The sequence below is a fragment of the Cyprinodon tularosa genome, unplaced genomic scaffold (genome assembly GCF_016077235.1).
Source record: "Cyprinodon tularosa strain WSP-4 unplaced genomic scaffold, ASM1607723v1 ctg547, whole genome shotgun sequence".
NCBI lineage: Eukaryota > Metazoa > Chordata > Actinopteri > Cyprinodontiformes > Cyprinodontidae > Cyprinodon > Cyprinodon tularosa.
This window is the reverse complement of record NW_024039282.1, coordinates 368866-388317: the sequence shown is the minus strand read 5'-3', so window position 1 is coordinate 388317 and position 19452 is coordinate 368866. Positions and strand designations below refer to the sequence as shown.

Here is a 19452-nt window from a genome sequence, read left to right as displayed (position 1 = left end):
CTATTCCAGTGATATAGGTGATGTAGCGAGTAGTCAGTCAGGCAGTGAGGTAGAGATTATGGCAACGACTGAACTTGAAGAGCAGCTTTCACACAATTCAGTGAGATCTTTACTGAGTTACCCTTTTTGCGAGAAGGACGAAGGTGGAAAGAATTCATGTAAAAGGAGCTGGGACCTGACAAGCAATGACAATTCTTGACAATTCTTTTTAAAAGTGACCGCAGTGATTTGAGGTGGACAGACAGTCTGGACAGACAGACTTAAAACACAGGTAGGACTGATTTAAAGCATTTTTTAGAAAAGGCAAAGAAGAATGAACAATCTGGGATTCACATGGAAAATAATATAATATAGTGGACTTTTTCTAGATGTTTGTTAATTTGCAACAAAAAATATACTCTTAAATAAACACATTCTCAGAAAATAAATACATTTTGTTTATTAAAAAAAAGTATAAAGCTGACTAATAGCTTCTCCATTATTAAACTGGGCCAAAACAAAGATTTAGCTTCACAAAGCTTCAGAAGGGCAACATCTATGTACAAAAAGTACATTAAATTATGTTTTGTTTTTGTGTTTTTTAATAAAGTTTTTTGTTTTTGGCTTTCATATTATACTTTTGTGATAACTTATTATACGTTTGATTAGTTTTTGGTATACATCTTTTAATTTATAGCACCCCCCCCCCCCCCCCCCCCCCCCCCCCCCCCCCCCCCCCCCCCCCTTGGAGAAAACCACCATTGACCTCATAATATTTATCCTTCACAGCTACTGGAAACAGAAATGTAGTTCAATCCAACCGCTGGTGATCATGTTTTTTTTCATCCTTACCACTATGGTCCTCATGGGAAATACTGTCTTCCTTCAGGCTAAACAATACAGCTTATGTTCACTGGGGACAGCAAAATCAACCAGAACTGAAAGTTCTGTATTACTGCTTTAAAAGGGAGCGAAAGCCGGCAAGACAAGGAATTAAGGAATGCCACCTGTGATCTAAAGAGAGACAATTGTCGCAAAATTCAACAATCATTTCATATATTTTCTCTGTTTTTAAGACATTTCAAAAATACAAGTGTCACCATAACTAGGGTGACCATATTTTCATTTGGGAAAACCAGGACACATTGGACCTACGTAATCCTACAATAACATGATATTTACAGTTGATTTATAAAAAAATACTTTTCAGTAAAAGTCAACAGCAATAACTCCAATAACAAACGATAATTTCATTCAAAATGTATTTATTAAAAATGCTTAACAATTCCTGTAATGAATGAATAGCACAATGAAAGAAATAATGTCTCATCTAAACATCCGTCACTTAACAATAAAAGTTAACAATAACGCTCAACTCCTAATAACACATCATACTCAGCCTCAGCAATGAACGAAATAATGTCTGTTCTGTAGGCTATTGGAAAAAATAAATTAACAAATGAGCTAATTAACAAAAAACACCTCTTGTGTAGCAAAAATTATTTAAAATGTACCAAAAACGAACAAACATATCAATAGACTATCTTTACTTTCGGGGTCCAGGTGGCTTTTCAGATCCCTTGCACCTCCATTGGACACCGAGACATATGTGCACAAGGCCTCCCATTTGTCTCGACCTGGTCTGAAAGTGGGGAAACTCTTTTGTAAATCGTCAGTAAACATACATTTGCGCTTTTGCATGTTTGGCGTACTGACAGCCACGCAATCTATCTTCTGATTAAGAACAGGGCTGCCCGCACTGAGGCGGCTCAGGGATTACGTCACACGCAGCGTCGTGCGCAGTGTCCTAGCACCTATAAATTTAATGGTCCAATTAAGGTTAGTTAAAAAATCAGGACATTTCCTCACTTTCTAAAAAAACCCAGGACGCCCGGGACAGGACGTGAAATACGGATATGTCCCGGGAAATACGGACGTTTGGTCACCCTACCATAACACCATAAAACTATTTTTGATTACGGTTATCATATTGTCAGGACTTTGTCAAACTGCAGTAAATGATCAAATTTATATGAAAAAAAAAATCACCTGTGTTCTCCTTCTTTTAAAAACGAGGTCCATCCCATTGGGCCGATTGAGCAGATTTTGTTGTAGAGACCCACATTTCTGTACGACCTAATGATGATTGCTTTTCAACAGAGGAATATGCTCATGTTTTCACATCGGGTTGGGATGATGAGAAAGCCAAATATTGTCATGCAGCTATTCCAGAATTAGCTTGTCTGTCCCTGGTGCCCTGTAAAATTGTCAGCAGATGGTTGCTTCTGAGACTTCAAGTCCTGGGAAAAAGAGCATTCAGCCTCTTGGTGTTCTGCAGTTTTATGTGTCCGAGAACAGAAAACATTATGTGGTCTTTACCAGGCTATACAATTATGTTCTATTAACCTTAACTATACAAAAACACAAAACTAATTGGTCAAAATCTTGTTTTGTTTTTTTAGATAAAAGATTTATATTAAAAAAGATGTTTAAAAGCTTATACACCCACCTTTAATGGTAATAATGTCTGGTGTTTGCTTTTAGTATGGCTTATCTCTGAGCATAGAATGGGTTATTATTTACTTACATCTTAATGCTTTTCTTATATGAACATTTTGTGATAAATCTACTAAAGTTTTGCCATGAAAATTAATCTCAACAAAGCACATAACCCCTGAAAAAGACTTAGGAAAATTTAGGAAAATGCGTTTATGATTAGGTCAATGATTGCAAGGTATAAAAACCACATCACTAACCTCCACTGCCATGCTTGATAGCAGCAGGTAATATTTTCAAACTTTGCTGGGCAAATTAGCAAAGTAAACCTACTTTGGTCTTTTTTTTAAAACAGAAACTGGTGAAAAAAGTTGAGGAAACATATCAAACAACCCATACATGTTAATCTCTTCACTGAATGACACATAGTGGGAAGATGTCAATTTAATAATAAACTATCTATTTCAGTTCATTTGCAATTAAACGTTTTTTCACTAAAGTTTTTCCAGAACAGAAATTAGTTGTTTGTCTTTTTACCACTAAGTATCTGTTTCAAGTTCCATTTTAAATCCAACAAAAGGATCAAGGATGTTCTTAGTTTTTAATACATTTAAATATTTTCATTGCTTAGCTTTAGGCCAGTCATCTTTACCCTTTTCCATAAAACAGTACAATGGAAGAAGGATGTGGTTTCCCTTTCCCGTGACTTAAAACACAGTTTCATTTCAACCCTAGAAATGTTTAATATAATATCTCTTTACAATAAATTAAAAACATAACTCCAACGTATCTGGACTTAGGGGAAAGGCAGCAGGTAAAGACAGGGTTAATTTAATTCTTGCTGCAGCAAATGATGAAATAATCGCTCCTAGCATAAAAAAACTCTAACACAGGTTTGTTTAAGAGACGAAACAAAACAAAATCTGTAAGTAAATGCTATCGGGCTTCACAGCTGTCAGGGATACTTCTTATGTTGCGGTCGACTACAGATGGAAAAGACGACTGCATAATAAAAGTATGTTCCTTTTAAGATAACTAGAGCAAACAGTTCTCAGATGAACAATTACAGAATGGTGTTTGGCAGACGGGAGTGTTCGACAGAGATAAGATAAAAACCCAGAAACAAACTGGAAAACCAAAGGAAGCAACAAGGTTGGAGATTAAGCCAAGGACGGATGAATCTGTTATTTCAGTTGCTATATGGTAATGCTGCTTGTTAATTTCATTCTTCTTGTAGAAAAACATAATGAATGCCATGTTAAATCCCAGCGGTTCTGCTCTTGCTTTAACTACTGATATCTTCACGTTTCGGCACATATACAGAAACAAACAAGATTAAAGTATTAAAATGATGAAAAATATTCATACATCTGGTGGAGGATCTAACAAACATCTTTATTCTGACTAAAAGTAATCTCTGGAGGGAGCTGAGAATTAGGGTGATGGTAAGGAGGCCTTCCAACACGAGGGATTGATTAGTTGAAATATTCATTATTAATATAATCATTTTTCGCATGAAGTTAAATGTGAATAAGACACAAGTTAATTATTTCTTTCAAAGTCAAAAAAACAAGGTTGTTGGTTTTAAATCTAAATGCAAATCAGCTTGATGTTTTGGGTTTTACAGACACAGAGACACAAATGGACACACGTTTACAGCAGGAGGCATTTCACACTTAAAGTAACAGATTATAATTAAAAATGTCTCCTGACCTTTACTGATTGTTGATTTTCTTTATTTGAACTCCGCTGATTTTTAACTGGTTACCCCTGGTTAGGGCAATGTGCTTGGAATCCAGAGGTTCTGAGTTAAAGCCCCACTGCCACCCTGGCTCCCTTAACCCCACACTGCTCCCCAGGCGTTTAGCGCATCCCCAAGGTGATGGTTTAATGGGATAAATGCAAAGAGTTATTTTCGTTGCTCTGTACTTGTGACAGTGTAATGACAATAAAAGCAGAAAAAAAATTATTTTGCATTAATAGCCTATAGGCATTTTAACATGTGTATATTTGTCCTTCCGTGTTTTTTTTACTGTCTGTATCTAGAAGAAAATTATTTTCACATGTCTTATTTTAATCCGGCCATTAACAGAATATCAAACCACACCGTGTCCTTATGGGAGGAAAGACAGAGGAAGGACGAAGGTTGAGAAGAACACTATTATTTTCTCTTGCAAGCACTTCCTGCCTTTTCTCAGCTCCACTTCTAAAGAGTCCAGCCAGTTAAAAATAAGCCATTGTTACATACATACAAAGGAACAATGAGAAAAAACTTTCATGCTAGGAAGATGGAGCCAACATGGAGATTTGAGATACACACTCTGGGGGACAGAGTTTATTTAAAGATGGTTTTTAAGGATACTAAGTTATAAAAGTATTAGTTGCTCAATTAACTTTACCACATTTAGAAACCTGCAGTATAGGATAGCAGATGTTTATCCGATGTATGTGCATGTGGCACAATAGTTACTCTGCATTTGCTTTTAGTTATTATAGCATTTTACTTTCTGTTTCTAAAAAAACAAAAACTCCTTAAAAGCTCTTCATCACTGCAATATATTGTAAATATATCAAAAATATATAACAATTGTCTCTACATTTTATTTGCCAGCTCCTCGCCATCCGTTTCCATTGACTGTTGGTCTTTAGTAAGGCCTGCAAAGCAATGATTATTTAATCATTTTTTTATTTTTGGGGGGAGTCGGCATACTCTGACTTGTTTTCCATTAAAATTTCCTTTTTATTTATCTACCTCAAGTCTGCTCCAGTGATACAGATTTCTACCTCACCGCCATTCAAACAATAAATCACTCTAACTACATAAACACGTCCTACATTCAGTCCCTTTGTGGTGGAGCGGTTTAAGGCTTGGTTTCTAACATCGGGGTCCTGAGTTTAAATCCTGGTTGTGTCAGAGATTCAACCTGAAAACTTTGCCAAGTCCTTGAGCAAATTGCAATGCTTTGTGATAAACCACATACAGACAGAGCTCACAGGAATAACTCAATATGAATAAACATCACAGCATGACACTAAAAAAAAAACAAAAAAAAACATCTAACAATCATGAGCACATGTCAAAAACTGAATTAAGGCAACTTTTAAAAGCACAAAAAAGGTAAGAATACAATCAAAACATCAAAATAAAAAAAATCTTAACTCGCCTTTAAGTCACTGCCTCTGTTTCCTGGTCTTTCACACTTGCTACCCATCCCTGCACTCACCTATGTACAGTATCTATAATTAATGAAACGCCATTAGAAATACTCCTTGATTCAGTTGCTCCATGTCTAATGCTTATCTTCTGCATTTTGCTGCTTCCATCCCATTTCTGACTGCAGAGTTCTGGTATAATAGGATGATAATATGTTTGATAATATGTTTGTGTATTGTTCTTCAATTATTTATAATTGAAGAACAATAACACAAGTTAGATTTTTAAAAACTTTTTATCTTTGCATGTTGAGAGTATTTTACTTGATATAATATACGACGCAAGTTGCAAAATGATTTTCAAATAACATAACAAAAACAAAATAATAAAATCCAAAAGGCTGGTAGAATACCAGAATTTCTGTTTGAAAAGAAAGCAAATCTCGCAAGTGACTTAAATATAAGAAAAGGGCGACATGAGGGCAGACAGCTGTCAGCCACTTCAATTAATGGCAAAAGCCAACAAATCCTAAGATAAAAACCTATTAGTTTAGAACTGCCTATGACTGTTCAACCTTTAACTGGGATATTATTAGTTTAAATTTGTGTTCCAGTTGCTTTATGCATTTAACTACCTGCTTTAATCATTTTTTTATCTTGCTTTCATTTTTCTTCTATTTTATTGTTTAATTAATGTTAAGCACATTTAATTATCTGGTAATGAACTGTGTTATACAACTGAACTTGCCCTGCCTTTTTAATTTGATCTGCAATACTGCATACTAAATGCTATACAGCAGGGTTAACCAATTAAAAATAAGCAGCGTCCCAATAAAGAAAATCATCAACCAGTAAAGGTCAGGAGACATTTTAATCTGTTACTTAAACACAATTTAAAACTGAAATAAACTGAGGTGTTTTTGCATCCATGTTATACATTGAATTTTTAAATAAAAAAAAAAGAAAAAAAAGAAATTGAAATTTCTTTCTAAAGTGTTTTATGAAGTAGAGAACAACAATCGTTCGGTTTGGTATATAGACTATTTCCTGATTCACATATTTTATAAAACACCTGAACTAACCGTTTGTTATCTTTTTTTCTTTTTTTTGGCTTAATGAGAGCAGTGGGCTTTATTCTGCCCTGCAAGGCTTTAAACCTGGGTTCGAATGGTGACAAAGCCATTCTAAAGAACATATCAAGGTGCTAATTTTGAGCCTGGATCCATATTTATTTTTGATTCTGTTCATGGTGGAGAATCCTGCTTCACAGCAGCAGGTTGAGCCAAACATACTCTAAATATTCAGGGTCATCTTTGAGCACCATTTCACTTTTCTTTCACCAGTTCACCACAGTTCTTCCAGCAGTCCACACTTTCTTTCACTTTTTCTCATTGTTTTCTCCTTCTTTCCCATCGCCTGCCACAGGTTTGCCTGCTGTTTTCTAACAGTAGCTCGCAGCAGCAGCCTGGACTGACAGCAGCTCATTGGCTAACTTGTATTACGTGCAACCTGGTCCTGGTCGCTCTGGAAGGCTTTACTGCACAAACAGTGACGCAAGTGAAGTTAGAAACTGTCGTCGGACAACATGCAGTAATTTATAAATGTTTTAAATCAGTTTGGGTCCAGATTAGCCAGCAGGTGGGTCCGGATCCAGACCACTATACAGTGTAACTGCCTTGTTATTCAGCCTTCTTGTTCTCATTTCAACATTAAAACAGCTTTTTTTTCATTGTCTCAAAAGTCATTCATTGAATGTCAAACAAAATTTTTTAAAAATCTGAATAAGGATCCTTCACCAGGTTTTAAATACATTAAATTACATATAACTACCCCAGTGGGCTTATACACTGATGAAAGAAAAAATATACCTACCGGTATTCTTCAAAACCCAGTGTTGGCAAGCATGTATGTTTGTCCACATATCAAGGTCCAATTTTACACTAATCTATTTTGGCTTCCAACTCAAGCAGCTAGGAGGATAATTGTGCATTAAATAGGATTTGATTGTAGATATTAGTCTACTATTTTACATCATAGACCTCATTAAAAAAATACCTCCACTCCTGCTGAACAGTAGCCCAGATGTAAAGATGTGAAGGAAAGGAGAAATGTTTTATGGACGGAGTGCTTGAAAATGACTCTCACTCTCATGTGATGCAACAGGAAAACTAATCATACTGTAAACATTTTCTTGCCTTGGATGAAGACCTTAAAATCTGCAAGGGAATTTATTTTTTAAACATCTTATGAAGATGCATTAGTGAAAAATTAATCAAGTTATTCGCATTTGTAAAATTCAATCCAAAAAGACTTTATTAATCATAAGTGGAAATTAAATGCAACTGTAACCGGCCTCTGCGTTGCGTAATAATGCACCGTTCAGTCACTCCAAGTCAGCCAATAAATGGTGAGTTTATTCTGAAAAGAGTGAAACAAAGCTGTTTAGCAGCAAATAAAAACATCCAGCCGACATCAAGCCACCTTCTTCCATTGATGAAATGAACAGTGTGAGGAAGGAGGAAGTGATGTCACAGGTTATAACCGCAAAAGTAAAACTAAACTTTCCCAAAACTATTATACAGATTATTGATCTTTAAAGTAATAATTTCAAGGTAAAACCGAAAGAGAATACATTAATAAAAATATAAGATGAAGGAATTTTGGTGGAATTAATATGTTCTTCCATGTTACACAACACCTTCTGGTGCAGAACAGCATTAGGCCAATGAGAAGGCAAACACTCACTGAGTATGAATATATTTTTCATACATCTATAAGTTATTATTATTGCTGTCTCAGGGCTGGAAAAAAAAAGCCCATTTCAAGAAGTAAGTTTTTTTGTTTTGTTTTTTTTTTCCTTCTGAGTTATCATCACATTTCCTGTGTTTCCTGTGAAGTATTGTTTCTTGTTATGTCTATACAGGGGGTTGCAAATGGGGAAGGAGGAAAACAGAGGGAGGGATGTGCATTATATACATATTATATATTAACAATCCTTATTTTAATGTTCGCAGTGTAAGTTTATGATGCTTCACTTTGTAAGATGTCTAAGTCACATCTGTAGCTTTGATAAATAATGACGATTATCCCTGGGTTCAGCGGTGCCAGGGGACTAAAGGGAATGACCCCATGATCTTAGCATGGCTCCTGCAGGTTTGAGTGCTGGCCTGTTGATCTTCCCAAGTTTCCTATAAGGTGACTTTCAAATAAAAGCCCCTATACCATCAAAAGAGATAACTAAAAAAGATCAGATTGTGGTAATATAAAGATTTTCGATCCATTAAAAAGACTTTAAACAAAAATGTAAGTTTTAAACTATTGCTTTTTTTAATCCAGGGTATATTGTATCTTGAGAAGAGTGATCAGCCAATACCTGGTCTGTTCTAGTAAAAACTATAAAAGCATCCAGGGGTTGAAGTTTAGTAATCTGTTCAGTTAGAGTTGACTTAAAAGTTTAAAGTGTATTTTAAAGCACCAACTATTCTACTCTGATACAGTAGACAGGACGCACAATAGTGTACCATTATTATCTAGTCCATGATGTAAAAGTCCTCAACAAAAAAAAAGCATTTTTTTTTTTTTTACATCAAATTGCTAGTTTAGTTATTTTCATAAGCTGATCTTTCTTTTCCAGATTTGGTTTCTCACATTATAAAGATTTAAAATGTATCTATAGACTAAAAGTTAACATTGATCATCTTCATTAAATAATCAAAACAATAAAATAAAGTCTGATAAATACTAAATAATATTGGTACATCAAACTAATCCAACTTGGTTTGTTTTTTTAACCCAGCATATTTTAGAGAGCAGATTAAAAATAAAACAGCATATCTGTTTGAGATTAAAGTTGTCTCTTCCCCCGTACAATTAACCCTTTTTGTAAGCTTTAATTTTTAATTAATGAGATAAAAAAATATCTTATTTATGGTCTTTAATTAAAAAACCACCTAGTTAAAAATTCTTGACAGACGTCTCCTTTAATTTGTGTGCCAGTCGACATGGCTCAAGTAAGTAGATTAGCATGAGGTATTTTCTCTGAAACAGGCTGCCTGTTCCTGTTGTTTAGCCCTTTAATACCAGACTGTAAATTAACCTAAAGTCAAAACACTACGATACACATAACAGAGTGTGTAAACCGTTTTCTGTAGGGTTATTACAATACAACTGATTCCCTTTGTTTTACAAATATTTGTATTTAATTATTCGTTTACATCGGAGAGGTTGATTTCTACATTCTTAGTATGTAAAACAACTACGAATCCAAGCCCAGATTATGTAAAAACAAAACAAAACAAAAAAACTGTGGGTTTCACTTTCTTTGTTCAAATGCTTTGAATGCACTCTGCAATTTAAATGACTTCCAGTGAAGCACAGTTGGCTATTTTACTGTGTGGCTAAATTTAACAACCAACGCACTTCTTTACAAAAATGGAAGTTTCTCGATTTTTAGAACCCACCCCAAAATGATTAAATGCTGATAATTAATTGAATAGAGGAAATAATAAATGCGATCACTCTGTTTTAACATTTTTATATCATGCATCCATTAATGCAGCTAAATGTGCTAGACCTATAGCCTTCTGAGCTGTCTGCTGAACCACACAGCCTGTCTGATTTCTATACACAATCTGTGCAGCATGTAGACGTCAGCAGAAAGCACAGTTTACGACTACTGGCCATTGTTAAATTTATGTCATAGAGGTCTTACAGCTGAGAGGATTCAGAAACATGATTAGTCCTAAAGTTTCCGGGCAGGTAAAGACTTTAAAGGTGGTCTAACGATGAAAAAGGTGAATTATAAAACTGATTCAAGGGAATAAATCAGCATGGAGTGTGGCGAATATGCTGGCTGGATTAAAATTTGAAACATACACAAAAGGCTGCTCTGTGGAGCAGTGGGTAGCACTGATGCCTTGCAGCAAGATGGTTCCAGGTTCCATTCCTGACCTGGGGTCTTTCTGCGTGGAGTTTTCTCCCTGTGCATGCATGGGTTCTCCCTGGGTACTCCGGCTTCCTCCCACTGTCCAAAAACATGACTGTTAGGTTAATTGTCTTCTTTATGTTGTCCTTAGGTGTGAGTGTGTGTGAATGGTTGTTTATCCTGTTTGTCTTAGACTTAGACTTGACTTTATTAATCCCTTGGGATTACTCCCTTCGGGAAATTGTATTTCCAGTAGCAGGAAAAATTGCACATACAAGAAAATAGAGGATGTTTAGACACAGTATATACAATAGAAAAATAAAATCAATTAAATAAGGTGTAGGAAGATAATATCGGGGGATGAGGATAGACAAATAAATACAGAGGGCTATAGAAAAAACAATGACTTAAATTAACAGTTATGTAGTGTATTGCACTTGAATGGTTGAGAAAAAAGAGTGTCCAGATTATAAAAACCACAGCAAGTAACTACAACTCCTTCACTTCTGTTCTCTTAACCCTATTTCCTACTCCCCCCCCAGAGAGGAGTTATAGAGCCTGATGGCATGAGGGACAAAGGAGTTCCTGAGTCTGTTGGTCCTACATTTGGGAAGGAGCAGCCTCCCACTGAACAGGCTCCTCTGGTTGCTGATGACGGTGTGCAGGGGATGACTGACATTGTCAATAATGTCCAGCAGTTTGTCCAGTGTCCTCCTCTCTGCTACCGTCACCAGTGAGTCCAGTTTCATGCCGACCACAGAGCCGGCCCGCCTGATCAGTTTATCCAGCCTGGAGGTGTCCTTCTTAGATGTGCTGCCCCCCCCCAGCACACCACAGTGTAAAAAAAAGTGTAAAGTGTCTCTGTGTTGCCCTGCGATGGACTTGCCACCTGTCCAGGGTGGACCCCGGCTCTCGCCCATAGACAGCTGGACATTGACACCAGTTCCCCTCAGGACCCCAGCTGGGATAAGCGTAACATAAAATTGATGGGGGGAAAAAAATAACATAAACAACATTGGTAGGTTCTAAAGGAAAAAGTCCAAGTGGACAAAGAAGGTATCAGAGATTGAATTCAATCAGAGAGCTGTTTAATCCAGAATGCTGCTGCCTGCGTCCTCACTAGCACTGAGAAAGTAGAGCATGTTGTCCTTAAACTGGCTCCCTCTTTTTTAGAGAACAGGTGTTGTCAGTGTACATATCAACCACCCAGACTTCGTATAGGTCTTCTGACTTAAATCTGCTCTTCATTCAGAGAATCAAACATGGAGAAGCAGCTTTTAGTTTCTGTGCTCCACTAATCTGGAATAAACACAAAACTGCAAAAGTGAAGCATCTTTAAATCAAGATTTAAAAAATATAGAGTGCCCTTTGACTGTATTATCTTATTTAAGTTAGTAAACACACTTGCCTTTCATTTTCTTATCAATCATTTTATCATTAACTATTATTCATTATTCATCAATTATTAATTCTTATTCTCTAATTACCGGTGTTCATTAATAATTCATTCACCCTTAAACTGCACTTTCATTTCATCTTTACTACTTATTTTTCTTTCTTTATGTACACTTTAAATGACTTTGCTTCTAAAACGTGCCTGTATAAATAAACTCACATTTCCTTGTCATGCCTAAAGCCAAGAAGCCAAAAGAGGAGAAGAAAAAAAAAAAAGAACAACAATCTTTAGTCTTAATGGGACATGCATATTCAGGTGTTATCCTGGATATGCACGTCCCATTTAGACTAAATGTTCTTTTTTCATAATCATCTAATATCATCTAATAAGATGATGTTAAACAGCTGTTTAAGCATACTTCATGAGAAAACAAACAAATGCAAGTTTCCAAAATCACTGATGATGTGGAGTAGCTGTCATATGAAGGATAGCAGCTGGAACCTCTGGAACAAATGCAACAATATACTGTATATGTGGGGATGATGTGCACTGAGCAAAGAAACTAAAGGGGACAACTCAAAAAGCCTTGATCTTAAATCAACTTAAGGTTTATGGTGAAGAGTAAATCTACATTCAGCAAAGCTGACCTGTCAACAAGAATGCAGGATTTTGATTAATTAAGAATAATCTTAGAAAAATCCTACATCAAACATCTAAAGCTTATAGGTTTTTATGCTTTTAGGCATTTAAACCGGGTCCATTTTGTAGAGTGCATAATGATAGCACATCTTCTTCTCCCTGATGTATAATTCCTACCACTTCTGGTCTTGCTTTGCTGAAAAGTGGTCTCTCAACACTCTCTGATCCTATAAATCACCCAAGAGAGCAGGCTGTCGGCAAACCTGGGATTTATGGCAACTAAGCTGTCCATTTGTGACTAATCACTGACTTTATCTTTTCATAGATGCATCCAGTACTTTTATCTTATAGCAATGCTTTAGCAATGTTATTTATTTTTTGTTTAAAAGAGATCAGCAGGTTTGGAAAAACAGTTGGATTTTTTTTTTTTTTTTTTTTTTATCAAATTGAAAGCTTAGCTTTTATCTGCAAAATCCCAGAAGGTTCATATAAAGAAGGGAAAAATGCACTTTATTAGGATGGTAAATGTTGCAGCCTTAAGCAGTGCCTTTTATTAAAGCTACAGTGTGTAATTTTCAGCGACATCTAATGTTCAGACTGCAGACCGCAGCAACATGAACATCTCCCACCCACCGCTTCTCCCTCAACTTGCCGTAGTTACTTTCGAGCGTAATGGGCGATCTCGCAATCGCTAGTTTGTTGGCTCTGCGCTGCCGTAGTGCAAAGATGTCTGCCTCCATGGCTGCGAGACCCGCTCCTATGTAATTATAAATAACGAATTCTAAGGCAACGCAAATATTAAGGTTAAGAGGCTGAGCTCATAGATGATGATACATAACATAGTTATGTATAATATATTACATTTCTGACTGTATATCCCTGTAATTATTACACACTGTAGCTTTAAATACAGAGAGCAGAAACAACGTCTGACACAGCTCACTGATATGCTTCACCTCCACATCATCACAGCTACTGATAACTCTGAATGTGTGTTTTATCTATCTGTCTGAGCTGTTTTATTTATTCTCTCCAAGCATAAACTGCAAACCTCTCCTTCTCTTGAATTGCAATGAAATAGGATGAAATATAAACCATACGGACTTTTGCTTTTAACGTCTTTTGCATGTTTAATATCCTTAAAACTTTTTACATTAACTCCTGCATTCATATTTTAGATGTTAAAAATGATTTTTCTACCATGCTGAATTAATCGATATGAGTCTGCAGATCCAGCTACAATGTCTGCACCCCTGCAACTGTTATTTGCATGCAGAATGCAACTCCACGTGCCAGCTATCTACCACTGAGACTAAAATAAGCAAAGGTTCTCTCACAACCTCTGGGGGGAGGGGAGGTTAGTGCTCGTGTTATGAAAACTGGACAGCAAATCGGGGGGGGGGGACCAAAGCGGTGGCCAAAACACCTATTAATACACTGATAGCTTCCTGGCAAGAGCAGGCTGTTCCAGTCAAAGGGACACTGGTTGGGTTAGGGGTCAGGGGGTGGAAGTTTCCCACGCGCAAATGTGGAGTCAGACTGTAGCATCCAGGAAAAACTGGGAGGTGTTTTAAAGTCAAGCTACGCTTAGCTACTCCAACGTCTCCAACATGAGACCTAAACAGGAACTGGCTGGTGCTGGGTAGAAAAAAAAAATGCTTTGAAGGTTTGATGACATTGGTATAAAAAAGAGAGGAGAGAATAATTAATTAGTCAGAAATTGTTTTATATCTTAAAAGGCAACAAAAATAATCGTTTTTAATATCAGCTAGACGTGCATTCTCATCATTTTAATTTGTCCACACTGGGTTTTTTTAAAGCACAATTTTGAATGTATCTTATTGGAGCTTTGCATGATTAACCACCCTTTGCATAACAGTTAAGTGAATAGGAAAAGGATGAACTGTGCTTATTGAGAATAGAATAGAATTCAACTTTATTATCATAACAATGTCGCAAGTACAAAGCAACAAAATTCAACCGTTGTGGAGCAGTGGGCCGCCATTGTGCGGAACCCGGGGAGCAGTGTGGGGTCTAAGGTTCTTACTCAGGGACCCAGAGTGGCAGTCTGTGGGAGTGGGGTTCAAACTCAGAAGCTCTGGAACCCAGGCCCAATGCACTACCCACAAGGCCAGTACCATCATTTTATATTTCCTCTTTTAGCCATTCCAGTAGTGCCCAATGCAAAGCTTGTATTCCAAAGAAATCTAATGATTTAAAAACCATATGATGTGGTTAATGTGCTCTATTAAAATGCTTTTATTACAATTTCTTTAACATGCATGTGGGATTTAGTGGAGCCTATACCCATGGGGGGGGATTTACCATTAAGCAATACTAGGCAGTTGCCTAGTATTCCCCAAGTTCCTGGGGGGCCCATAAAACTCTGCTTACATACAGCTATTTCATATCTCTGCACATGAATTATGTTTCTGTTAAAAATCCATTACCTAAAGTGCCATCAGAATGCTTCTAATGTATATATTAGAGTATATTCTGTCATGATCTGGCCTGTTTGCTCTCCCTTAATTAATAATTCCTCTCACCTGCCCTCTTCCTTCCCTGCCTCAATCATAATTTATTCCTCTCACCTGTTTCCTGTGGTTTATATTCAGTTCAGCCTGAGCATTCAGTGCCAGATCATTGCTTGTCTTTTTGTTAGTCTGTCCAGTTTTATTTGGTTCATGTCCTGGATCCTAGCTGCCAGTGGATAGAAGGTTTTTGTGTTTGTCTGGTCTCCTGATCGTCCACTGTTCCTCCCCCACGGAGTCCTCTGGGTTTTTGGCTCATTATGGGGGGAGGTTCACTTTTTATCAAAGTAAGCCTGGCTTCAGGGTGGGGACCAGTTTAAAGTCCAGCTTCAAGTTCCGATTCCTACGTCCTGTCTCGGCTACCCTCTTCCACTGTGCCTGCCTGTCTGCACCTGATCCTGTCTGCTCCTGTGCGTGACCACCTGGTCATGCTTCTGGTCCCAGTAAGACTCTGAACCCTCCTGGAAGCCTGTGCATGTCTGGAAGTCTGGATCCTGCCACCTGTCTCTGTTCCTGCCTGATCTGGATCCTGCCTGTTCCTGTCTGTTCTGGATCCCTCACCAGGATCAGCTTCCAGCATAACCTCTGGGACTGCAGCACTGGGGACACTCGTGGTCTGGACTGTTAAACCAGGTAAGTGACCAACCCAGATAATCATACATCAGTTTATCGTGGTCACTTACCTGTGTTTCCTCCCTAGAATGTCTGAGATCGGGCGGTACCCCGCCCCCCCGCCTGCAGTGTCCGCGAGCCACAGCTCCACTTTTGTTTTGTCTTTATTTTAATAAATCTTTTGAACTTTCCTACTGACTGTCTCTCCTGAATACTGGGTCCATCTGTCCTCGGTTCATGACAATATTCACTTAATAGTATATTATATATGTAGAGTATATCCCCCCCCACCACCACCACCACACATTGGATCAGTCCATTTGCTACACATGTTCAGAAAGGTCCAGACAGCAGCAAACCATTTGAAAACTATCGATATGAGGAGCAGTGTTGCCAACTTAGCGCTATATTTAGCGACTTTTTAGACTCCTCTAGCACTTTGTTCTGCAACTGGAGACTTTGGCAACAACATATAAAGTGAGCGAACTCTATCTAGTCTGCTGTCATGATACATGCAGTTATTATTTCATCGAAATGAAAAACGGAGAACAGGTAAGCAAATCATGGCTTCTCTACAGTAAAGAGAAGGACGTGTTATTTACTTTTGCCGTCGCCTTTTTGGAAACACAGGAAGGAGCAATCAGCTATGTGCTTATCCACTGGAAAAAAGTTTTATTCCTTTTGAGACAGCATGAAAAGTCAGCTGAGTACAAAGCATAGAGAGGAAAACAACAAGAAAAAGGAAGTGAGGGACAAAAACGTAGAACAAATAATGTATGCCTATTCTATTAAAATGTCTGAATCTGTATAATGGGGCTGTTTTATGTGTTGTCTTCTTAATTCAGAGTGCCCCCTGCCTGTCTTTGCCTAGGGCCCCAAATTTCCTAAATCTGCACCTGCATATACCACCAGCATCATCCCCATAAACAACAAAGGAAAGAATAAGTAGCAGTTCAGACTGTGTAGCGCCTCTGTGATATGTGTATTTAGAATAACACATTTACTCTTGATAAGACTAGGAATACTAACAGAAACCTGCCAGATCAAAACTTTTCAGCAGGGATATAAACAGATTTGGACCAATTAGAAGATCACTGCCAAAGTCAAACTGTTGACCGTCCACAGTAATGTGATATTAACCGAGGTCTTACCTCCACATTCAGATTTTTAATGATTCATGAATAGAAACAAAGAATTCATATTTTTTTATGACTCAGCCTGTTGACCTGGTGTTACTCTTTTCAGCAGAGCAGCATCATTTTTATGATGTCAGCCTAAATACACACCAAGAAAATTAGCTTTCTGCATTTTATGCCTAACAAACCTCGTATGTTATGAATGCCTACAAGGGAAACTCTTTTAGTTTAACATTTTAACATTTTAGTGGGACAAGAAAACACCGGATCTTATCTCTGAAGCTCTGGTCAACCAGTCTGCAAGTAGAGTTGTTGTGACTGCTGATGAGTATGAAAATAACCCAGGAAATATGCAAATTCCCTAAGGGGAAAAAGCAAAACAGAAAACCCTTTGGAAGCTCATCCAGGCTGCTGGGATCCTTAGAGACGATTCTAGTGTGAATCTGGATGTAATTCCTCTGTGAATTTCTCAGATTTAATGTAAAATATGTTATTTTTTATTTAATCTATCTTTCTAAGTCAAACTACATCTACAGTGGCATTTAAATACCATTATCACACTCAAGCATATTCATTCATTTTTATTCATTTTATTAGACTTAATGTTAGAAATCAAAACTCAATCAGATTATATTTTAAATTAGGTTTAAGAACGATTATTTATATGTATAACCCATCTTCAGATAAATAAAGCAAGATTATTAAAATATGATCATATTTAAACAATAATTAATTAATTAAAATACTAATCAGAGTAAAAAGAGAAAAAGTAAAATCAGTAATACAGATAATATAAATAAATAAAAACAAGTTAGAATAAAAAGCCAAAAGCTGTTTTTTTTTTTTTTTTCCAGTAAATGAACACTAAACATAATATCATAACAAAGGAAACTCCACAGGCAGGGAGAGATGAGACATTGATCTCCTCGGGTTAAATACAAAGTCTTGGGAACAACAACAAGATTTTAGTTTCAACCTCAGTGTTATTTAGAAATGCAGGCTACAATTTATCAATACAGAAGGAGGTTGTTTCTGCAGGGCTATAAACATTAAAGTCAGGATTTTTAAATATATTTTTTTAAAAGAATAGTTAAACAGTTCAAATACATGTGAACTGGAGCGATGTGAGCTCTTCTGTTTGCTTTAGTGTTAGTGCTTTAGTACCAATTCAAAGTGATCAAGGTCAGAAATGTGAATCAGTAGAGAAGAAGAAATAAATGCAATAAATTAAATTAAAATGACCCAAAAAACCTAGACTTTAAGAAAGACCTGGATGACTTTTTGAATTCTGTTTTCTGTCTGAATCTAATGCCTAATTTTAAGGCGTTTATTCAGGGATTGCAAAGAACAGTGGGTCAAAATCCCTGATACTGATGTAAAAATTTACCTCATCGATTATGGCTAAAGCTTAATAAGTGCTACTTATTAAGTTAGATGTTTTTTTTTTTTCTTTAACATGAAGCTGAGGTGTTTTTAAGTATTTTTTATTTGAAAACTGAATTCCTTACTTCTTCATTTTATCTGTGACTGTTTTCAGTTTGACTGATGACCTAAAAACAATTAAAAGCAACAAAAAAAAGCAAAAACAGAATAAATCATTACTTTTTCAGACCATCTCACTTTAAGGTTTTTGCTTATTGATTGTTAAACATAAAACTCTTCCAGGCTGAAATGAAAAAGATCACAGAGAACCCAGAGCATCCTCATCCTCAGACTGACATTCAGCACTGCGGTGTCTTTAGTCAGAGGCTTCTCAGACCCCCTGTATCACAGACTGCTAGAGGAGATCCTTCAACATTTATAACAACAAACTCCAGGTTTGCTTTAGGGTTAATGACGTCGAGTGAAGCTGAATTGAATCAGAGCCCTTCATTTAAAGCTGCTGTTGCAGAAGCAGATAGCTTTAACTTACTTATGAGAGGAAACTCTCTGATCCTCTGTCAAATCACTGCCATCTTTGATGTCAAATGTCAAGCCAGGGTGCTTTCTGAGCTTCTTTTAGTAACAGAGGACCCATCATTCATCTGCAATGTTTTACATTAATCGAGATCATAACAATGACACCAGTCTACTCTAATCATATGTTACTTAGAAAGGAAACAGCAGAAGTAGCCATTAAGCCAGCGAGGACCCTTGAATCAATCTACATTTCTTCTTTACATTAAAACACAGCAGAAAATTTTACATTTACAACTGTTAATGACTTAATAAATGCAATTATGCCTGATATATAAACTATTGTCAGTCAATTTAGTTGCATTTTGCAAAAGCTATTTTATGCATATAAATCATTTCTGGTTAAATGCATAAGCTGGTTTTCCTGTTTAAAGTAAATAAGACAAGTATTTCACCTTGAGCTGAATTAGTACTTTTGTTTTTTTTTAACATAAGTAAACTATAATTTCACCTGATGCTTCATTTAATCAAAAAGCAGTCATGTTTGAGCAGTCTATCTAAATTAGATAATTTGTGCCTTACCCTTTATCTGAGTGAGATGTCAAACTTTGGTTTCCTCCAATGCTTGCATGACCCGAGCTGGAAAGCGTCTCACTCTGACTCTCTAACAACTCTGACCAAGCCCATAGT

At 36.7% G+C, this 19452-nt stretch overlaps 1 protein-coding gene across 1 annotated transcript in view; it reads right to left on the bottom strand.

Annotated features, from left to right (window-relative positions):
• The window catches only part of calcrl2 (calcitonin receptor-like 2), a 58993-nt gene extending 39541 nt beyond the window's left edge, over nt 1–19452 (bottom strand). Inside the window, exon 1 of the mRNA XM_038304905.1 lies at nt 19345–19452. The gene's annotated coding sequence lies outside the window, so the exon portion shown is untranslated. The remainder of the gene's footprint in view (nt 1–19344) is intronic.